The following is a 23,264-nucleotide window of genomic DNA, read 5'->3' on the forward strand; positions in this document are numbered from 1 at the left end:
ACTCCGTTGCAATTTGACGTCATTCTGGTCAGTTGCGTTATTTCTACAGCGTTTTGAAAGTTTAACTTCAATTACAATCACCCTGTAAATCAAAGTGGGTTCACTGCTGTCAGCTGCAGCGGGACATTACAGGGAATTACCAGCGACGGACGAAAATATGTACCGGACAGAGATTCGAATTGGTTATCCTGAGTGCTAGGCAGGTGCGTTAACCAGTCCGCCACCCGGGATACAGCGTTATCGTAACTGCGCGGACTGTCTCGCCATGCCTCAAAGCCAATCCGTATTCCCACCAAAGGCCACCTATCTGCAGTCTCTGTCCATTGTACTCCTGTTCGCTACTCCAAAAGAACAGACGTCACGCATTCATATAACTGATATGGCTAGCTGGGCAATGGACCTATCTTCTTCAGTGCAGATGGACAAGTACGGCCGAGCTCTTCTGGCGATCTAGGAGTAGTGAACTGGAGTAGAGTGGTCAGGGAGTGCGGGTAGGTGGCGCTCGGTGGGAAAGTGGATCGGCCATGAGGCATGCCAAGACAGTCCACACATTTGCAGTAACGCTATGTCCCCGACGGCCCTGTGGTTAAAGCACCTGCCTAAAAAGCAGGAGATACAGGGTTCGAATCCCGGTCCGGTACACATTTCCACTCGCCGCCGCTGAGTTGGTTCAAATGGCTCTGAGCACTATGGGACTTAACATCTATGGTCATCAGTCCCCTAGGGCGTAGAACTACTTAAACCTAACTAACCTAAGGACATCAGACAACACCCAGTCATCACGAGGCAGAGAAAATCCCTGACCCCGCCGGGAATCGAACCCGGGAACCCGGGCGCGGGAAGCGAGAACGCTACCGCACGACCACGAGCTGCGGACTCGCCACTGAGTCCACGTAATGTCCCAATGCAGCTGACGGCAGCGATACCCCTGTAATTTACCTTGGAAAATGTGGTGACGCTCATTTTCAATTATGGGGTGCTGTGAACAAATGAAATTGTCGGTACTGCTCGGAAAATAATCCACGGGAACTGTACGAGAGGTCCCTACGTTGTAAGAAAGTAACTGTGTGATGCGGACAAGACCGATTTGGCATCACTGGACGCTAATTTTTCTGACAAAATGGATGCACTTTCACTGTCAACTCACAGCATTACGTAACGACGCTGCGAGAATTTTTTAATGCAGAAGTGAGAAGATATCAGACTGATCGCGATAATGTTTGGTTTCAACAGGACGGAGGTACTTGCCATACCTCAAAACCACGTATGGCTTTTCTGAAGGAATATTTTACAGGTCGCCTCATTTCTTTGCTATGGGATGTGGAGTGCAGTTATTTCTTATGGGGCCATCTCAAGTCTTGGATTACATTGGAAAACCACGGACTGTTCAAACTCTTTCAGAAGTCATTACTCGAAGAATTCGAGAAATTCCCGTTGCTATGCTGCAAAGGTTTACTGACAATTTTTCCACTCACCTGCACCAATGGATAGACAAGAACGGCCGCCACTTGGATGATGTCGTTTTTCGCACCTGAATTGAAATGCATTCTTGTTTGTGCTATATGTTTATTAAATGGCATTGTGTTTGTAATCTTTGGGAAACATGAAATTTCTTTTTTTTAATTTATATGTTAGAATCTTTTGAAAAGTGTGTAACACCTTCCTGCTGGACTCTGTATAACACCTCGCGTCAGTGTGGAAAATCAGACGTAGGGACCTCAGGCAGTAGACAGCCTCGTAGGCAGGGCAACCACAGCTATGAGTAGTCATCTTGGGTATTAATAAACCACTCCAGCTGTATTTTGTCCTTTACTATTAGATCACTGCCCGTTTCGTGTCACTAAAACATTAGACGTAAAAAACTTGGAACATTGAACCCAATAATCGTTGTCGGTCAGAACAAAACACCGCTGAAAGACGGATTCCAATATGGTGGACTGGTCTGCTTCTCTGGTCTACACGCAATCGCGAACAGGGGACGCGGCCACGTGCTGTGTCATACCGACAAGTCGGACGCACTCCCGTAAGACAGTAAGCCTACATGTTCCGGGTTTCCTGCAGACACAATTTGGGAGCGATAAAGGTAACACGTGCGTACCAGTGTGCAACTGAAGTGGCGCGACGACTGGAAAGTACACTACTGGCCATCAAAATTCCTACACCACGAAGATGACGTGCTACAGACGCGATATTTAACCGATAGGAAGAGCATGCTGTGATATGCAAATGATTACCTTTTCAGAGCATTTACACAGCACCTACAACGTGCTGACATGAGGAAAGTTTCCAACCGATTTCTCATACACAAACAGCAGTTGACCGGCGTTGCCTGTTGAAACGTTGTTGTGATGTCTCGTCTAAGGAGGAGAAATACTACCACCAGGTTTCCGACTTTCATAAAGGTCGGATTGTAGCCTACAACGATTGCGGTTTATCGTATCGTGACATTGCTGCTCGCGTTTGTCGAGATACAATGACTGTTAGCCGAATATGGAATCGGTGGCTTAAGGAGGGTAATACGGAACGCCGTGCTGGATCCCAAAGGCCTTGTATCATTAGCAGTCGAGATGACAGGCATCTTATCCGCATGGTTGTAACGGATCGTGCAGCCACGTCTCGAACCCTGAGTCAACAGATGGGGACGTTTGCAAGACAACAACCATCTGCACGAACAGTTTGGCTGCGGCTACTCTTGACGCTGCATCACAGAAAGGAGCGCCTGCGATGGTGTACTCAACGACGAACCTAGGTGCACGAATGGCAAAACGTCATTTTTTCGGATAAATCCAGGTTCTGTTTACAGCATCATCATGGTCGCATCCGTGTTTGGCGACATCGCGGTGAACGCACATTGGAAGCCTGTATTCGTCATCACCATACTGTCGTATCAGACAGCGTGATGGTATGGGGTGCCATTGGTTACATGTCTCGGTCACCTCTTGTTCTTTTTGACGGCACTTTGAACAGTGGACGCTACATTTCAGATGTGTTACGACCCGTAGCTCTGCCCTTTATTCGGTCCCTGCGAAACCCTACATTTCAGCAGGATAATGCACGACCGTATGTTGCAGGTCCTGTAGGGGCCTTTCTCATTACAGAAAATGTTCGACTGCTGCCCTGGCCAGCACATTCTCCAGATCTCTCACCAATTGAAAACGTCTGGTCAATGGTGGCCGAGCAACTGGCTCGTCACAATACTCCAGTCACTACTCTTGATGAACCGTGGTATTGTGTTGTAGCTGCATGGGCAGCTGTACCTGTACACGCCATGCAAGCTCTGTTTGACTCAATGCCCAGGCGTATCAAGGCTGTTATTACGGCTAGAAGTGGTTGTTCTGGGTAGTGATTTCTCAGGATCTATACACCCAAATTGCGTGAAAATGTAATTACATGTCAGTTCCAGTATATTTGTCTAATGAATACCCATTCATCATCTGCACTTCTTCATGGTGTAGCAATTTTAATGGCCAGTAGTGTATTATGGCCATTGCGACGTTGGAAGCCGCCTGTTGGCGTTGCGGCCACGTGATGCGGTAACAAATGTATGTAAGCGGAGCAGACACGGACGGGGTCACCATAGCGAAGGTAAGGGCTGCAAATGTGGAAATCCACTGATATAAGCTACTTTGACAAAGGGCTGACTATTATTAGGCAGAGCGTGTGAACGAGTATGTCGAAGACTGCGAAACTAGTCCAGTGTTCACGGGCTACTGTCGTGAGCATCTACGAAAATGGTTGGACGTCCGCGACTCTTCTCAGAACGTGAGGCTCTGAGGCTTTTCTGCTCTGGAAATAGTGATTTGTGGCATCTGTGCACGCACAAGTGTTTCGGAGCACAACATCCGTCGCACATTATTGAACATGGAGCTCCAGTGCAGACCACACCTACGGGTTGTATGTTGGCTCAACGACATCATCAGTTACCATTGCACTGGGCAGGAGACAATGGGGATACGACTGTCGATGAACGGGTGCGTGTCGGCTCTTCGGGTGAATCACATTTTTGCCACACTATTTTGATGGTCGTCTCCACAAACGCAGTCATCGAAGTGAACAGCGACTCGAAACGCGCATCGCGCCGCGGGTGCAAGCTGGTGGGAACAGTATTACGCTACGGGGGGGACATTTTACTGTGGTAGTAATCTAAGATATGCTGACAACTGCGAACCACCTTGTAATGTAATAAAATAAAAATAGTTGTGACTCTTTTTCTTTACTATCAGTGTAATGTAATAGAATGAATATGAGCCGTGACTTATATAAAAAGAAACACACATTAATGCAATGGCTCAGCGTAAATGAGACATAACTAATGTAAGAATATTATTAAACTTTTAATATGTTCAATTTAGCCCGACGCGTATAAGCACTCCGTAAACTAGCTCAGTTCTCTGGGGTTACGGAATTGTAAATACTCATTTGTTTAACTATTAAAGCACCACAGATATTCCTCAATATATGCCTAGTCGACGTCAAGTTAAAACTCCTGTGCTTATGCCCCAGAGAATATTTCACCAGTCCGTTCACTGTACAACAATAAATTCCATAACTCAAAATCGTGGTTTCGTCTTGATTCCCAATGTAAGAAAAACGTTCAAATGTGTGTGAAATCTTATGGGACTTAACTGATAAGGTCATCAGTCCCTAAGCCTAGACACTAGCTAACCAAAATTATCCTAAGGACAAACACACACACCCATGCTCAAGGGAGCACTCGAACCTCCGCCGGGACCAGCCGCACAGTCCATGACTGCAGCGCAGTAGACCGCTCGGCTAATCCCGCGCGGTCCAATACAAGATAACAAGCGTAGATTTTGCAAATGAAATCTTGTACCAGAACTAGAATCCTGTGACCAGGCCTTCCTGCCTGGGATATTATGTCGCAACTTTAAGAAAATCTGAAAGCGAATCTTATTAAATTACTTGCAGCGGCCGCCAGGCTCGTAGAATCTGAAATAAAGGTTTAGTTTTCTAACCGGCGGCACGTCTCTACGATGAGCTAAAAGAAAGTTCTTAATTATTTTTAAGATGGCGCCCAACAATGAAGAATTTCTGTTAAGGCCCATGTGTACTCTAGACAAGCAAGGTTTAGGATTACAAATGATTTCGACACGGAAACAGTTTTTGTCACAAACTACTCTATTTTCAGTTTTGTTAATAACCTACATTGGCTACAGCAAGATGAACCTTCGTTAAACGCTCCTTACGGTTCATGTCCATATCATAAGACAAGAGGAAGAATAGTAATGACAAAAGATATCAGAGTTCAAACACAGAATCTCGATTCCAAGGAGTAGGCAGACATTGTAGCATAATATATTGTTCCTTGGTAAAGCTCGCTAGATACTCATACAGTACTTATCATAAAAACATGTAATCTATACATTTCACATTCATGTACACCCAGGAGAAACAGTACAACGTGCATCCCTTCATGCTTGATATCATCCCCGACTGCGATGTCATCTTTCAGTAGTATAATTTTCCGTGTGTCAGACACAGAGACATGCTGCAGTGGTTTGAGGTGCATTTTAGTGAACTCACGTTGATGACTCGGCGACCAAATTCGTCTGATGCAAATCCTACGCAACTCATCTAGGTCCCTATTGGGCGCCATCACCGCGTACACAAATCAGCGGCCCGTTATTTACTACAATTACATGACCTGTGCTTAGACATCTAATGCCACATACCTCCAAAAACCTACAAACGAACTGTCGGATCCCAGATACGCGGAATTATTGATGTATTTCGATCCAAAGATGGACAAACAAGCTATTATGCAAGTGGTCATAAGGTTTTGCCTCATCAGTGTACAAATCATATATTTTAGAAAATTGGTGCGTAATATTTCCAGTACTGGTTGAAGTGTTGACAAACAAGATCCACAGGACTACAAAACGAGCTTCTACCACTACCGTACTACCTGAACAACAGTATGACGTAGTAACGGGACATCCTCCTCTAGCATTACTTTTTATCAATAGTAGTTGTCGATACCAGTATTATTTTTCGAATTTTCGACAGGTCAATATTATATCAGATTTTCTGAAAACCCTCATATAATTTCATACACAATATAATATTTTTCAAGCTAAAATTTATGAAAAAGAATTACCTTATTTCCAATGTCACAATCGAGAAGCACTAGCTCTGAATGTACAGTTAAAAAAAATTTTTTTTTTAGAAACATTTGAAATTACGAATTATTTGGAACACTTAAAATGTCTATTATTAGTTACGCATTCTAGCACTGTTATTGTATTTTGGATGAACAATGTAATTTCGGTTTTTTTAATGTGAAAATTCAAAAGACTGAATAATGTACTAAAATGTGACAAAATATATTAACGTAACAACAAAAATTCTGTAACAACCATCTTCAAATTTGTTTAGATCAATTAAAAAATGAGGACCTAAAATGTTAGAATTTCAGCTTCAAGAATCCTACACAAGGATGAACTGGAGCCAACTCTACACAAAAACTAGAAAGTATATTGTAATCTTCGCTTCTCTCAAATTTTTTCATAAAAGACTTTGCTTATTGTGGACAATAACTGGAATTGGGAAGGAGGGGGAGATTACGTGTCTGTCCCATACCTGCAGGAGGGAATGCAGGCATATATTTACAAAACCAGCCGATAGAAGCGAGGTAAAAGGACTTTCAAAAGACATTAAAAAACAAGTAGTGCACTGGCGACAAAAGTCGTGGAATACCAGAATGGCGCAATTCATGCCGCGTATGGTTCAAAAAGCTCTGAGCACTATGGGACTGAACATCTGAGGTCATCAGTCCCCTAGAACTTAGAACTACAAAAAACCTAACCAACCTAAGGACATCATACACATCCATGCCCGAGGCAAGATTCGAACCTGCGACCGTAGCGGTCGCGCGGTTCCAGACTGAAGCGCCTAGAACCGCTCGGCCACTTCGGCCGGCCATGCTGCGTTAAGTGGGACGAGTAGTGTTTAGTGAAGAATATTAGAGAGCAAAGGTCAACAAAGAAAGCGATCGGAGGACCAGAAAGAATCACCTGTGACGCACTCCAACATGCAGAACTGTTCGCTAATGATTATAAAACGCCGACAGCAAGCCAAAACTTGACAATTCCAAGCACTATGAATGCTAAGGAAGGATACGACGCCGGAAACCCGATTTAGACGACCCCATCCACTTCCAGACCGGCACTGACGTCACTGAAGAACACTCCGAGCATAGAGTACATACAAAAGGAAGTTATGGCACCTCCAACATTAGACTATACCCGGTGTAATGGGCGTAAGTGCACACATTTTTATTGGTGACTGAGAACATTGTACTGAACAAAATTACGCCAGTATTCACTCTATTTGCAGACTAATAATTATAGCTTTTAGGAGTGGTATATTTTTAGATTGATTTTACATCCAAGCACATGGGGCAAGAGAGAGCCATTAATGCTTATTTTCCCGCCGTGCGGTCTTGGGAGTCTTGTCACGGTTCGCGCAGCTGCCCCCGTTGGAGGTTCAAGTCCTCCCTCGTGCATGGATGTGTGTGTTGCCCTTAGCGTATGTTAGTTTAAGTTAGATTAAGTAGTGTGTAAGCTTGGGGACCGATGACCTCAGCAGTTTGGTCCCGTAAGACCTTACCACAAATTTCCAATTTGCTTATTTTCCCTGGCCAACAGGTGAGGTGCATACATGCGGATGCGAGGACGCAAAACGCGTAGTGTATACTCCCAGGTGTTTTCCATCTACTGGTTCAGCTACAACCGTGCAGAAGTTTGTAACAGGTTTGTGTGAAGACAGTTCGACGCAAGAAAAAACAACACACTGATGCGCGTACATATTAAGGACGACACACATACATAACTGTACTTACTACCGGTACTCTTCGTATTTCTACTCACTTATTATCAAGAATTACCTTATAAACCGGCAAGTTATGCCCTTACTGAAGCAAGGGCAAGACTTAACCCAACTAACCAGCCACCATCCGGTAGGGTTAATGCCAGCAATTGGTAAAATTTTACGAAGAGTCATACCTGCAAGCTTAAAACAGTGTCTAACGGAAGACGACGTGATCAGACAAGAGCTATTCTGCTCTCAACCCAAGTTGTCGGCATAACTCCAACTATTAAGGTTCACTGAACATATTCAGAATAACTTCAACCTACGCACATCTACATTGTCAGAGTTCTTCGATGTAGAAAAGGCATAATACAAATTGTGGCGAGACAACTTAATAGTGAAAATCCATCGACAAACACCGATCCACGACTGTTATCTGAAATTAATGGACAGTTTTCTGCATCATAGAAATTTCTACGTCTCTGCAAATCAGCAGAGATCCACTGTCTAGACGCTACAAGCAGGTATACCTCACGGATCAACGATCATATGGCTGCTTTTCGACCTTTACGTTACCGACCTGCATGTTAAGTGTGGTTTGTGCGTGAATGACACGGCGATCCTTACATCCTAAAAGGAACTCTTTAAATTTACACGATAAATCAGTCTAATCTAAAAACCGTAAGTTCAACTAAATACCTAGGTATTACAATCACGAACAACTTAAATTGGAAGAAACACATAGAAAATGTTGTGGGGAATACTAACCAAAGACTCCTTTTTATTGGCAGGACACTTAGAAAATCTAACAGACCTACTAAGGAGACCGCCTACACTACGCTTGTCCTTCCTCTTTTAGAATACTGCTGCGCGGTGTGGGATCATTACCAGGTAGTACTGACGGAGTACATCGAAAAAGTTCAAAGAAAGGGAGCATGTTTTGTATTATTGCGAAATATGCGAGAGAATGTCACAGAAATGATACAGGATTTGGGCTGGACACCATTAAAAGAAAGGCGTTTTTCGTTGCGACGGAATCTTCTCACAAAATTCCAATCACCAACTTTCTCTTCCGAATGAGAAAATATTTTGTTTAGACTGACCTACATAGAGATGAACGATCACCACGATAAAATAAGGGTAATCAGAGCTCGTACGGGAAGATATAGGTGTTCATTCTTTCCGCGAGCTATACGAGATTGGAATAATAGAGAATTGTGAAGGTGGTTCGATGAACCCTCTGCCAGGCACTTAAACGTGATTTGTAGAATATCGATGTAGATGTAGATGTAGATCATCATCAGAGCATAATACCAAATAAACGTCGTGGAAGCTTGTGAGAAGGAAAATAAAATAACGACGAAACCGATAAAAATGGCTATGCACAAAAGAGGATAAGCTAATACTTGGAGCACCTCAAGTGTTTGGTCAGGAAATTGAATGATCAGCTATGATCTACATTCGAGAGTAGGTTAGTAGCTCCGACGTACTGTTTAAATGATCTAATGCTGCCTGCAACTGCCATTTCTTTCTTCATGCGTTCTACGATTGTAGAATTCCGGTCTCAGACCATTATCAAGTATCCTATTAGACGGAAGCAATATACACTCGTGTTCAGAAAAAAAACCCTTGAACGAATAGTATAGGACATTCATACACTGCTAGCCACCGTAAATGCAACACCCTGAAGGAAGCATCCGATTCAAGTGAATTTTACACCATTGGTTTGCAGCGATGAGATATGCAACTGATTAGAATTTCAGCGCAGACGCACATCACGCGCGCCTGTGGCGCCACCTCATAGCGCCATTTAAGGCTTGGCGATTTCGACGAGTGTACGTTCGGCACGTGTGTTTACCTTGTGGTTGTTTCACAAGACGATCAGTTATGCCTCGTAGACAACAGCGAACATCTTTTGATCAAGTATCCGAGTTCGACAGAGGAAGGAAAGTGGCTTACCGAGATTGTGGATTATCATACAGAGAAATCGCTAGTCGTGTTGGACGAAACCAAACAACTGTAATGCGGATATGTGACCGTTGGATGCAGGAGGGTACGACGGACCGACGTGGTAAATCGCATTCACCTCGGTGCACCACTGCACGTGCTGATAGGCAAATTGTGCGCATGGCAGTGACGGATCGCTAAGTGACATCCCGAACCATAGCACAGCACATTGCGTCTGTAACGCATCATCCAGTGTCTGCGCGTACCATTCGACGCCGTTTACAGCAGAGTGGTCTGTCCGCAAGACGTCCATTGCTTCGTCTACCATTGACGCAGAACCACAGACGTCTCCGTCGCCAATTGTGTGATGACAGACGGATGTGGACGGCAGAATGGAATGACGTTGTCTTTACTGGCGAGGCACGCTTCTGTCTGCAGCACCACGATGGTCGGATTCGAGTGCGGAGACACCGTGGAGAGAGGATGCTGGACAGCTGCATTATGCACCGCCACACTGGTCTTGCACCGGGTATTATGGTATGGGGCGGTATTGGATATTACTCTCGCACGCCTCTAGTACGCATTGCCGGTACTTTAAATAGCCGGCGCTACATATCCGAGGTGCTGGAGCCAGTTGTCCTTCCTTACCTTCAGGGCTCGACCACAGCCATATTTCAACAGGATAATGCGCGACCACACGTGGCACGCATTGTCCAAAGGTTCTTCGTCAATAACCAGATTGAATTGCTTCCCTGGCCGGCTCGCTCTCCGGATCTTTCGCCGATAGAAAACATGTGGTCCATGGTTGCTCAACGAGTGACCCAGATTACATCCCCAGCTGCCACACCAGATGATCTTTGGTAACGTGTGGAAGCTGCTTGGGCTGCTGTACCCCAGGAACACATCCAACGTCTCTTTGACTCAATCCCGAGACGTGTGGCAGCGGTGATCTCCAACAATGGCGGCTACTCTGGCTACTGATTCTGGCAGGAACCACATGTCACAGACGTCTGTAAACGTAATCACTTGATACTTGGTCAACATGCTATCTACAAAATAAATCTTGTTGTGCTACCTCTTGTCTTTCTTGGTGTTGCATTTACGGTGGCCAGCAGTGTATTTACAGGACATGTACGAAGTATATTCTGTAGAAACGATTAGCATTTGAACCACGTCGGCCCGTGGGTTCGAGGTCAACATCCATATCTCGGGGCAACACAACCTGCCGGTAAATTGTGCCTGCAGCTCTCGTTGTTGCTAGAAACGGAAGATAGTGGCTCATTGTGACTTGAGCAGATGGGTAGATTGCCTCGCAGAAGTGTGCGCGAACCGTAACGTCAAATTATTGAGTGTGAAATAGGGCAAATTATTTGGATGAGAGAAACATTCGATCCGCCAGGTTAGCCGAGAGTGCTAATGCGGTACCTCCTGGACTCGGGTAGGCGCGCTGGCCCCGGATTGAATCCGCCCGGCGGCTTAACGACGGAGGCCGGTATGGCAGCCAGCCTGGATGTGGTTTTTACATTCATATGTTTTAGTAGGCATGTTAAACTACATCTAGTACAAAAAGTGAAATAAACAATTAGAAAGACACATCTGAGAAAATACATACATATAGAGTTTATACTCGTAGATCATAAGTACTGTTATAATTAGACATTATTCAAGAGACAGATTTTAGATAGGAGTGCTAGCAGCAGGGAGTATGAGGGAGACTCATGGCGAAGGGAGGAGAAGAATAGAGAGACATGATGAAACATAATTAAGGAAATATAAAGGAAAAGAAGATTGAGTGGCTAATAGAGATTGATGAAGAGGAAGGCATCTCAGGAGCAAGATAGGAGACGCTAGCTTTGCTATTTCACAGATGAGAGGATTGGCCTTGTACATTAATATTGTGGAGAACGTTATGAGGATGATAGTAGGAAATGCTTCAACTTCTTCTTAAAAGCAGCAGGAGATTGAATTTTGCGCAAGGTAAGGGGCAGTTTGTTCCAGAGGCGGACAGCGGCAACTGAGAAGGAGTTTGCAAAAGTTTTTGTTTTGTGAGTGGGCACAGTTAAGATACCAAATAAGAGTGACCTCGTGTTTCGATTATGATGGCATGACAGGTTTTTAATCTCTGAAGCAAGGTATTGGGGTGCTTGCGCGACGAGGAGTCGGTGAAGTAGACACAGTCACGCAATTTTTCCGGCCGCAGCCACCCTAGCTCGAAGTATGAAGCACTAACATGATCATATCGGCGAATGTTGCAGGTGTAACGCACACAGGCATTCATGGTTAGCTCTAGCCGTCTTTTGTTTTCACTACTCATGCCTTGTTGAATTACATCACAATAGTGGAGGTTCGGTAGAACGAGTGCTTGCACGAGCTGGCGTTTCAAGTCCTGTGGAAATATGTTCCGAAACTTTTTGAGAACATAGAGACAAGCAGACGTCTTTCGGCACACTGCGACTGTATTCTCCGCCCAGTTGAGATGCTCAGCCAAAGTTACACCCTAGTTCTTAACTGTTTTCTGATATGGTATTGGAGTACCGTCGAGCAGAATAGGAGGTAGCCGTTCGCGGAAATCTGAACTTATTAATTTCTGATGGGCTATTAAGATTACTTGCGTCTTTTTTGCATTTAGTTTAAGCCCCAGGTTTTTCGCCCATCTCACTACTGAAGACAGATCATCATTCATCTGAGCGATTGCAGTGTTTACATCTTCAGGTCTGACGCTTAGGTAGAGCTGGAGGTCGTCGGCATAGAAGTGATATTTACAGGAGGACAGAACCGACGAAATATCGTTGACATATAAAGAAAACAAAAGTGGTCCTAAGACTGATCCTTATGGCACTCCCGAGAAAACATGTTTCCAGGAAGATTTTTCATTTACGCAGACACCATATTGCTGTCTGTCTTTTAAGTAGCTTTCAAATCATCTCATTGCACTATCTGAGAAATTAAGCTGTTGCATTTTTCTGAGCAATATTTCAAAGTTAACAGTGTCAAATGGTTCAAATGGCTCTGAGCACTATGGGACTTAACATCTGAGGTCATCAGTCCCCTAGAACTTAGAACTACTTAAACCTAACTAACCTAAGGACACCACACACATCTATGCCAGAGGCAGGATTCGTACCTGCGACCGTAGCAGCAGCGCGGTTCCGGACGGAAGCGCCTAGAACCGCTCGGCCACTACGGCTGGCAACAGTGTCAAAAGCTTTGCTGAAGTCCAGTAGCGTCAGTATTGTTGCCTTTCGATTGTCGATGGCATATTTCAGGTCATCAGTTACTTTAATTAGAGCAGTGTTTGTGCTGTGATGTTTACGGAAACCGGATTGAAATTTGTCATATAGGCTGAATTCATGCAAGTGTTCAGTGTTTTGGTCATGAACAATATATTCAAGTGCTTTGGAAACAGCAGGCAGTATGGTAATTGGACGATAATCACTAGGCCGTTGCGGGTTTTCGATCTTAGGGATGGGTCGAATTATGCTTCTTTTCCATGCAGTGGGGTATATTCCGTTCAAGAGGGAAAAATTAAATATGTCAGTTAAGACAGGTACTAAGATATCGGCAACATTCTTAATCATGGTTATACCGATACTGTCGTTGCCTATTGCATCAGAAGAGATCTCATTATTGCTTTTCTTGCCGTATTTGTCGTTACATGTTTTAGATGGAAGGTATCCTTGTTAGTTATCCTGTTTGGGGATTCTTGTGGATGGTAATTATCAGCCGTGTGGGTATTCAGAGGTGCAGAGAAGAATTCATTTAATTCGTTAGCTGATACATGAAAAGCAGTTTCCGATTTTGCCTTTCCGACCCCCAAGCTATGGAGATTCTTCCGTAGAGTCGTGGGCGTCAGATCGCTGCATACAAGGGGTGTAGCACTGTGACCCACTGCCAATCATCATAAATGAACTTTGGGACCAGGTGAATGCAGCATGGATGTCTGTACCACAGGACGCCATTCGAGCCTTATACGCGTCGATGCGATCAGGCATGGAACAACTGGCAGAAGTAAAGCTGTGAGTACCGGGCGTGAGTCGTGCTTCGGTAGCTTAGATGGTAGAGCACTTGCCCGCGAAAGGCAAAGGTCCCGAGTTCGAGTCTCGGTCGGGCACACAGTTTTAATCTGCCAGGAAGTTTCAGGCATGGAACAAGTTATCAAGGCCAATGGCAGATCCTGTGCCTACTAGGCAACACGACAAATGCTGAACCGAGGTGACTGAGATGCTAATCATTTCTGCAGAACATGCTAATGAGCATGTTCTGTGAATATGAAGGTCCTCTCTCGAGTCGTTCAAGGTGTTCTGTTTTTTTTCTGAACGTGAATGTTGATTCACTTTTTTAGCGATCAGTCAAAAAGTTAAACATAGTGACAGTCATTTTAATATATTAATAATTAATTATTTAATTAAATAGTTGATTAAAATATTAAAAATTAGCAAGGATTAATTAAGTAATAGAATTAACGAAACTTATTTTACAAAAGAGTCGTACAATTCTCTGTACCTCTCTATAAATGGTGTTTGGGAATTCATGTTACAGACTTCTAGGACTTGTAGACGGGAGTGAGAAGATAATACTTTGAATTGTAACCCACGTCCGGAAATCATCTGAACCATTTGAAAACGTGTTGGTAACGTGACCTCAAGTAACTGAACAGGCGTGGCCCAGTACATCACTTCTTTTACAGTTCCACTTATTAATAGCCAAAGAAACTGCTCGTGTACCCTCGTTGAGGGGTCCTCTTCAACGTGGCGCAGTTCGGCCTTTTCCAAATCAGCTGCGCAGCGCCTCCTTGGAGCATCACAGTCACGCCTGCTAATGGTGAACGTAACCTTTCTCGATGCGGTTGTGTAATTGAGGGAAAAGGGGTATGCGACGGACTGGGACGTCGCGTAGAACGATCTTGATAAAGGCGACGAGCAGCTCTTGCATTACCACGAGCATTACAATTCAGAAGTATTATGTCTACATCTACATCCATACTCCGCTGGCTACCTGACGGTGTCTGGCGGAGGGTACTTTGAGTAGCTCTATCGGTTCTCCCTTCTATTCCAGTCTCGTATTGTTAGTGGGTTGGGGTTGTTTGGGGGAAGAGACCAAACAGCGAGGTCATCGGTCTCATCGGATTAGGGAAGAAAGTCGGCCGTGACCTTTCAAAGGAACCATCCCGGCATTTGCCTGGAGCGATTTAGGGAAATCACGGGAAACCTAAATCAGGATGGCCGGACGCGGAATTGAACTGTCGTCCTCCCGAATGTCGTATTGTTAGTGGAAAGAAAGATTGTCGGTATGCCTCTGTGTGGGCTCTAATCTCTCTGATTTTATCCTCATGGTCTCTTCGCGAGATATACGTAGGAGGGAGCAATATACTGCTTGGCTCCTCGGTGAAGGTACGTTCTCGAAACTTCAACAAAAGCCCGTACCGAGGTACTGAGCGTCGCTCTTGGAGTCTTCCACTGGAGTTTATGTATCATCTCCGTAACGCTTTCGCGATTACTAAATGATCCTGTAACGAAGCGCTCTGCTCTCCGTTGGATCTTCTCTATCTCTTCTATCAACCCTATCTGGCACGGATCCCACACTGCTGAGCAGTATTCAAGAAGTGGGCGAACAAATGTACCGTAACACATCTCCTCTGTTTTCGGATTGGATTTCCTTTGGATTCTTCCAATGAATCTCATTCTGGCATCTGCTTTACCGTCAATCAACTTTATAGAATCATTCCATTTTAAATCACTCCTAATGCCTACTCCCAGACAATTTATGGAATTAACTACTTCCAGTTGCTGACCTGCTATATTGTAGCTAAATGATAAAGGATCTTTCTTTCTACGTATTCGCAGCACATTAGACTTGTCTACGTTGAGATTCAGTTGCCATTCCCTGCACCATGCGTCAATTCGTTGCAGATTCTCCTGCATTTGAGTACAATTTTCCATTGTTACAACCTCTCGATATACTACAGCATCATCCGCAAAAAGCCTCAGTGAACTTCCGATGTTATCCACAAGGTCATTTATGTATATTGTGAATAGCAACGGTCCTACGACACTCCCATGCGGCACATCTGAAATCACTCTTACTTCGGAATACTTCTTTCCATTGAGAATGACATGTTGCGTTCTGTTATCTGGGAACTCTTCAATCCAATCACACAACTAGTCTGATAGTCCATATGCTCTTACTTTGTTCCGTAAACGACTGTGGGGAACTGTATCAAACGCCTTGCGGAAGTCAAGAAACACGACATCTACCTGGGAACCCGTGTCTATGGCCCTCTGAGTCTCGTGGACGAATAGCGCGAGCTGGGTTTCACACCACCGTCTTTTTCGAAACCCATGCTGATTCCTACAGAGTAGATTTCTAGTCTCCAGAAAAGTCATTATACTCGAACATAACATGTCGGTGTATTTTGCAAGTGTATACTATGTTGCTCTAACACTCAAAGACACGTGATTGAGGCTCGAACCAGGTAAGAGAGTTAGGATAGACGTCAAATGACACCAGCAGATCCGACGCAACCACTCCCTTCCCCATAATGACTACCCTGTTACATACCTACCTAACTAACATGTTTTGACACGGCTGTAGCACGGAAACGGTACGTTTTCGAACACGGATACCTGTTCTAGATATTGTGTACTCACTCCTCTCTGCAAGTTCTATAACTTTCTGACGGGAATTTCCGAACACTCTGTATTTAAGTAGCGTTCACCTTCATTATGCTTATAAGTGCAGGTGACGTGATTACAAAATTGATATCATTATCAGCGTTAGTACGGGCGCACGTGACAGTTCTTAAATATGTTTCACGTGTGATCACACTGAGGGTGAGTCAATTGAAAACCTTAAATTTGTAATAACAAATCGAAATTTCGCGCCGTTATCCTGTAAGTTGGTGAGCGTGCTACAAACAGCGTGCAGAATGGTCTGTAGTTGGCAGCATAGTGGAGATGCACACATACCGTCGCAGTATCAGTATAAAGATGGGCGCCCCACTTGCGACTTGCACCAGGGAAGAACAGCGTTCTGTTATTCGGTTTTTGCGTAGTGAAGGTGTGAAATCTATTGTAATTCATCGACGAATGAAGGTTCAGTACGGTGATGCATGTTGGTCACAGCAGCAAGTCTACGAACGGAGTAGGAAGTTCGCAAATGATGTGACTTCAGTGGAAGATGCTCCCCGTCCAGGTCAGGAACAACGAGTTGTGACTCCACAGAACATTGCAGCAGTTGAAGCCATAGTGAAGGAAAACCACCGAGTGCCACTGAATGACACTGCAGCTTGATTACAGATTAGTCATGGGTCAGCACACCACATTGTGCATGATATGCTCCAGTTTCACAAAGTGTCTGCAAGATGTGTGCCACGGCAACTGACTGCTGAAATGGGAGAACGACGTGTTGATGGTTCTGAAGAACTTCTTCGGCGGTTTGAACGAGAAGGTGATGCCTTTCTTGGAAGAATTGTTACAGGGGACGAAGCCTGGGTTCACTTACACCAACCGGAAACGAAGAGAGCGAGCAAGGAATGGCGCCATTCCTCATCACCAAAACCGAAAGAGTTTCGAACAGAACCATCAGCAGTGAAGGTTATGCTGACTCTCTTTCGGGACGAAAAAAGCGTTATTTTGGAGCATTACATGCCTCGCGGGACCACTGTCACCAGTGCATCATACAAAGATCTCCTAAAAATCATCTGCGGCCTGCAATCAAATTAAAGCGACGTGGATTGCCGTCAGCAGGTGTCCTTTTGCAACATGACAATGCAAGGCACCACACTGCCCGTACAACAGCTGTAACAATCACAGACCTGCATTTTGAGTGTCTTCCTCATCTACCATACTCACCAGACCTTGCCCCAAGTGAGTTCCATATGATTGGACCACTCAAAGACGCAATGCGAGGAAAAAAGTTCAGTTCTGATGAAGAGGTACACCACGCGGTGCATGAGTGGTTGTGCGGACTACCAAAAGAATTTTTTTCTAAAGGAGTTTATGCACTTTGTAAGCACTGGAGGACTTGCATTGAGCGTGGGAGAGAATATGTTGAAAAGTGATACAGCTTTGTACGACTTCTGCACAATAAATAATATTTTTAAAAATATTTTAGGTTTTCATTTGACTCACCCTCGTACATGTGATGGCCGCACAATGTTTACTATGGGCATGGGACTAAGGAATTGTTCTCACAAGGAACTTTCGTTCAAGTATACATAGCCATGCAACGACTGTATACTTGGGTTTCATTGATGGTGCACTCGGGTGTATTCCTTCATTTGGACTTAAGAGTGATTAAAGTAAAACAGAGGGTCAGGGGGTATCATTTATCAATCGAGTAACTAAACAGTAATAAACTGTACCCTCAGAGCTACGTAATAAAATGAAAATTACAAAAATGTGAACCAGTTTGTCATTATATGTCTCTATGGTTCCATGTATTGTGACCACACACGTAAGTATTAAAATCCCTGCAGACACTTCAGAATCGCCGCCTGCAGTAGTCGATCGGAGCTCCAAGGTAGGCTAGAAAGAGAGATATGTATGCTGAATGTCGAGAGAACTATATGAAGGAGAAAATCGTGCGCCACGCCTCAGCCGTCCTTCGTGACACCGTCAACCAACTGCGTCCTCGCAACTACGAACACACAACCGTGGCACGAATAACGAGCCCCCGAACGATAACGACCTGAAATCCATCAAAAAACAACCTGGACTACCAGTAAGCACAAGGCTGACAGAATCGGCAGGAGTAGATTTACACACGAAAAATGGCACAAGACCTGGAGACGTCTCCGTCCAGACAGAAATATTTTACCTGACAGAGGATCTAATGACCCATTAGTGCGTCCTATATGAATATTTGGTCAACAAAGATTATCTTTAAACCTAATACACTCCACGATTAAACCTTCAAACAGGGTCAAGACTTGCGTGTCCACAACACACTGCAAAAATAAGAGCGAGACACAGTCACTCCTAAAGATGACGAGCAATGTCCGGTAGAAATACTGTACATTATCATTTGAGCAAGGCCCGACAATATTTCAAGCAACATTCGAGCTTTTATTTAGTCGTCTTTTCCGGTATTTGCCAAGTAGGACCCCTATGAGTAGCCATCTGTCCTAATACTTGCCAAATCGAAACCCTTCCCATTACATTACATTTATGTTAACTTGGGAATGTGAAATGTGTAACAGAGAGAGAGAGAGAGAGAGAGAGAGAGAGAGAGAGAGAGAGAGTAACTCATGGGCATCTTTGTTTCCAGGTTTTAAAGATCCTTCAAGGTGCTTCAGTAATGGCAACCAATGATGGAGCTTCATCTACATCTACATGGATACTCTGCAAACCACATTTAAGTGCCTGGCAGAGGATTCATCGAACCACCTTCACAATTCTCTATTATTCCAATCTCGTACAGCGCACGGAAAGAATGAACACCTATATCTTTACGTTCGAGCTCTGATTTCCCTTATTTTATCGTGGTGATCGCTTCTCCCTATGTAGGTAGGTGTCAACAAAATATTTTCGCATTCGGAGGAGAAAGTTGGTGATTGGAATTTCATGAGAAGATTCCGTCGCAACGAAAAACGCCTTTGTTTGAATGATTTCCGGCCCAAATCCTGTATCATTTCTGTGACACTCTCTCCCATATTTCGCGATAATACAAAACTTGCTGCCTTTCTTCGAACTTTTTCGATGTACTCCATCACTCCTACCTGGTAAGGATCCCACACCGCGCAGCAGAATTTTAAAAGAGGACGGACAAGCGTAGTGTAGGCAGTCTCCTCAGTAGGTCTGTTACATTTTCTAAGTGTCCTGCCAATAAAACGCAGCCTTTGGTTAGCCTTCCCCACAACATTTTCTATGTGTTATTTCCAATTTAAGTTGTTCGTAATTGTAATATCTAAATATTTAGTTGAAATTACGGCTTTTAGATTAGACTAATTTATCGTGTAACTGAAGTTGACTGAGTTCATTTTAGTATTCATGTGGATGACCTCACACTTTTCGTTATGCAGGGTCAACTACCACTTTTCGCACCATTCAGATATTTTTTTAAATCGTTTTGCAGTTTGTTTTGATCTTCTGATGACTTTATTAGTCGACAAACGGCAGCATCATCTGCAAACAACCGAAGACGGCTGCTCAGATTGTCTCCCAAATCGTTTATATAGATAAGGCACAGCAAAGGGCCTATAACACTACCTTGGGGAACGTCTGAAATCACTTTTGTTTTACTCCATGACTTTCCGTCAGTTACTACGAACTGTGACCTCTCTGACAGGAAATCGCAAATCCAGTCACATAACTTAGACGATATTCCATAAGCACGCAATTTCACTACGAGCCGCTTCTGTGGCACAGTGTCAAAAGCCCTCCGGAAATCGAGGAATACGGAATTTATCTGAAATCCCTTGTCAATAGCACTCAACACTTCATGTGAATAAAGAGCTAGTTGTGTTTCACAAGAACGATGTTTTCTAAATCCATCTTGACTGTGTGTCAATGGACCGTTTCCTTCGAGGTAAATCATAATGTTCGAACACAATATATGTTCTAAAATCCTGTTGCATATCGACGTTAACGATATGGGCCTGTAATTTAGTGGATTACTCCTAATACCTTTCTTGAACATTGGTGTGACCTGTGCAACTTTCCAGTCTTTGGATACGGATCTTTCGTCGAGCGAACGGTTGTATATGATTGTTAAGAATGGAGCTAATGCATCAGCATACTCGGAAAGGAACCTAATTGGTATACAGTCTGGACCAGAAGACTTGATTTTATTAAGTGATTTGAGTTGCTTCACAACTCCGAGGATATTTACTTCTACGTTATTCATGTTGGCAGCTGTTCTCGATTCGAATTCTGAAATATTTACTTCGTCTTCTTTCGTGAAGACATTTCGGAACGCTGTGTTTAGTCACTCTGCTTTGGCAGCACTGTCTTCTATAGTATCTCCATTGTTATCGCACAGAGAAGGCATTGATTGTTGCGTGCCGCTAACATACTTCACATACGACCAGAATCTCTTTGGATTTTCTGCCAGGTTTCGAGGCAAAGTTTCGTTGTGGAAACTGTTATAAGCATCTCGCATTGAACTCCGCGCCAAGTTTCGAGCTTCTGTAAAGGACCGCCAATCTTGGGGATTTTGCGTCTGTTTAAATTTGGCATGTTTGTTTCGTTGTTTCTACAATAGTGTTCTAACACATTTTGTGTACCAAGGTGAATCAGCTCCGTCGTTTGTTAATTTATTTGGTATAAATCTCTCGATTCCTGCCGATACTATTTCTTTGAATTTAAGCCATATCTGGTCTACACTTACATTAATAATTTGGAATGAACAGCGATTGTCTCTCAGGAAGGCGTCAAGTGTCTCAGGAATGCGTCAAGTTTCACGTCACTTTTCGCAGGTCACATTGTTTATTGGTATTTATTTATTCAGACTGATGAAGTACGGCGCTTGGACTCCGAGATTTTGGTCTGAGCTTAGGTCATTTCGTGTTTTCGTAACATTTGTAAGTTGTTTTCCTATGTTTTAACGCTCCGACATGCTTTTGTGGAACATGTATTTTTTTCTTATATCTCACGTTTGTTCTTGTTGTTACCATGTGGACCTCCTGCTTATATTGGAAACACACGAATGGTCCAAAGCATGGTTGGTTGATTGATTTGGCGAAGGGACCAAACAGCGAAGTCATCGGTTGCATCAGAGCAGGGAACGATAGGGAAGGAAGTCGGCCGTGCCCTTTCCAAGGAACCATCCCAGCATTGGCCTGAAGCGATTTAGGGAAATCACGGGAAACCTAAATCAGGATGGCCAGACGCAGGTTTGAAACCGTCGTCCTCCCGAAAGCGAGTCCAGTGTGCTAACCACTGCGTCACCTCACTCAGTGCCAAACCTTATGACCCCTGATCCCTGGTGGCATTGCAGCCACTTGATGTGGTAAGAAAAATTTATACCAAGTTTTTACGAATGACTGAATCAGTTTCATAAATTCCCAGTAGCTACATTAACTGACATATTGTCACTGAACTCAGTACTCATACAGAAAAATTCAAAAAAATGCATTGTTACAGCCGCACTGCAGATTTATGCCACCAGAGCGCAGCAGTGAGCAGTTAGGTAAGATGGCTACAGGTGCCGAGAAAGTATGTTGTGTTTCAAATGCATTAACATCAGTCTGCTGTAACAACGCAAAGAAACTTCAGAACGAAGTTCAATAAAGATCCACCAACTGCCAATTCCTCTAACAACAAATCTACCAGAACTGCGCAGTCGAATCAGCAGCGCTTTTGAACAGATTGATAGCGACGTGCTGCGCTGAACGTGGAAAGAACTTCATATCTACAGAATCAGTAGAAGGACAGAAATGGAGCACTTGCAACAGGTAAAAAAACTTTTAGTTTTTTCTATATGCGTGTAAAGCCCTGTGACAACATGTCTAACAATATAGTTAAGCAAATCTGTCAAATCGCTTTAATCGCATATAATAACCTTATATGGTTGGCAGAGACGAATCGAGAATCATTCTAGTGACGATCGCTGTTTCATTTGCCATAGATATTCGAATCCGTCAGATAATTCGAAATGTCATTGCTAGTTTTCACTCTCTTTCATTCAGTAGTCTAATTCCACACAATTTTGATTTTTTGTGGCTTGTTTTTAGTCTTACTCTACTACCAGGCCATCTTTTCTTTTTTGAAAATAATTTACAGCCCAAGCAGTCGTAATAAATAAAACCTTTTGGCAGTCATAAATGGTGATTACCATTTTAAATACTTTGTTGGCTGTGGACCAATCCATCATCAAAATACTGAGTAGGGAAGTAAATGAAATATGGTTCTACAGATTAAAACTGTGTACAGGACCAGGACTTGAACATGTGACCTTTGCCTTTCGTGGACACCTGCTCTACCAGCTGAGGAATCAGTCATACGACCGCCAATACCCCATATCGTATCTTCCATACTTCTGTGAAGTCCCGCAAGGTATGAAAGAGAACTTCCGCAAAATTTGAATGCTAGAAGATGAGGTACTGGAGGAAGTAAATCTGAGAGTGGGTCGTGAATCATGCTTGAGAAGCTCAATTGGAGCTTTAGTAAAATTTGAATGGTAGGAGATGAGATATTGGCGGAAGTAAATCTGTGATAGTGGGTATTGAGTCATGCTTGGATAGCTCAGTTGATGGATCACCTATCTACAAAGAGCGAAGGTCACAAGTTCGAGTCCCGGTCTGGCGCACAGCTTCCTGCCACAGAAAGTTTTAAATCCATGTACACTCCGCTGCAGAGCTAAAATTTATTCTGGGAAAACGGTTCTACATTTCGCCCCCCCCTTGAGACAGTCCTCATGGCTCTTGCATTTCTGATGATTCTTCAGCTGAGCCGATCAATATATAACATCTCAGTTGAGATATAAATTTCGACCGTGTAGTCAAGGCAACGTGGAGAGAGAGAGAGAAAAAGAGAAACAGAGAGAAA

The sequence above is a fragment of the Schistocerca piceifrons genome, chromosome 2 (genome assembly GCF_021461385.2).
Source record: "Schistocerca piceifrons isolate TAMUIC-IGC-003096 chromosome 2, iqSchPice1.1, whole genome shotgun sequence".
NCBI classification, from domain to species: Eukaryota; Metazoa; Arthropoda; class Insecta; order Orthoptera; family Acrididae; genus Schistocerca; species Schistocerca piceifrons.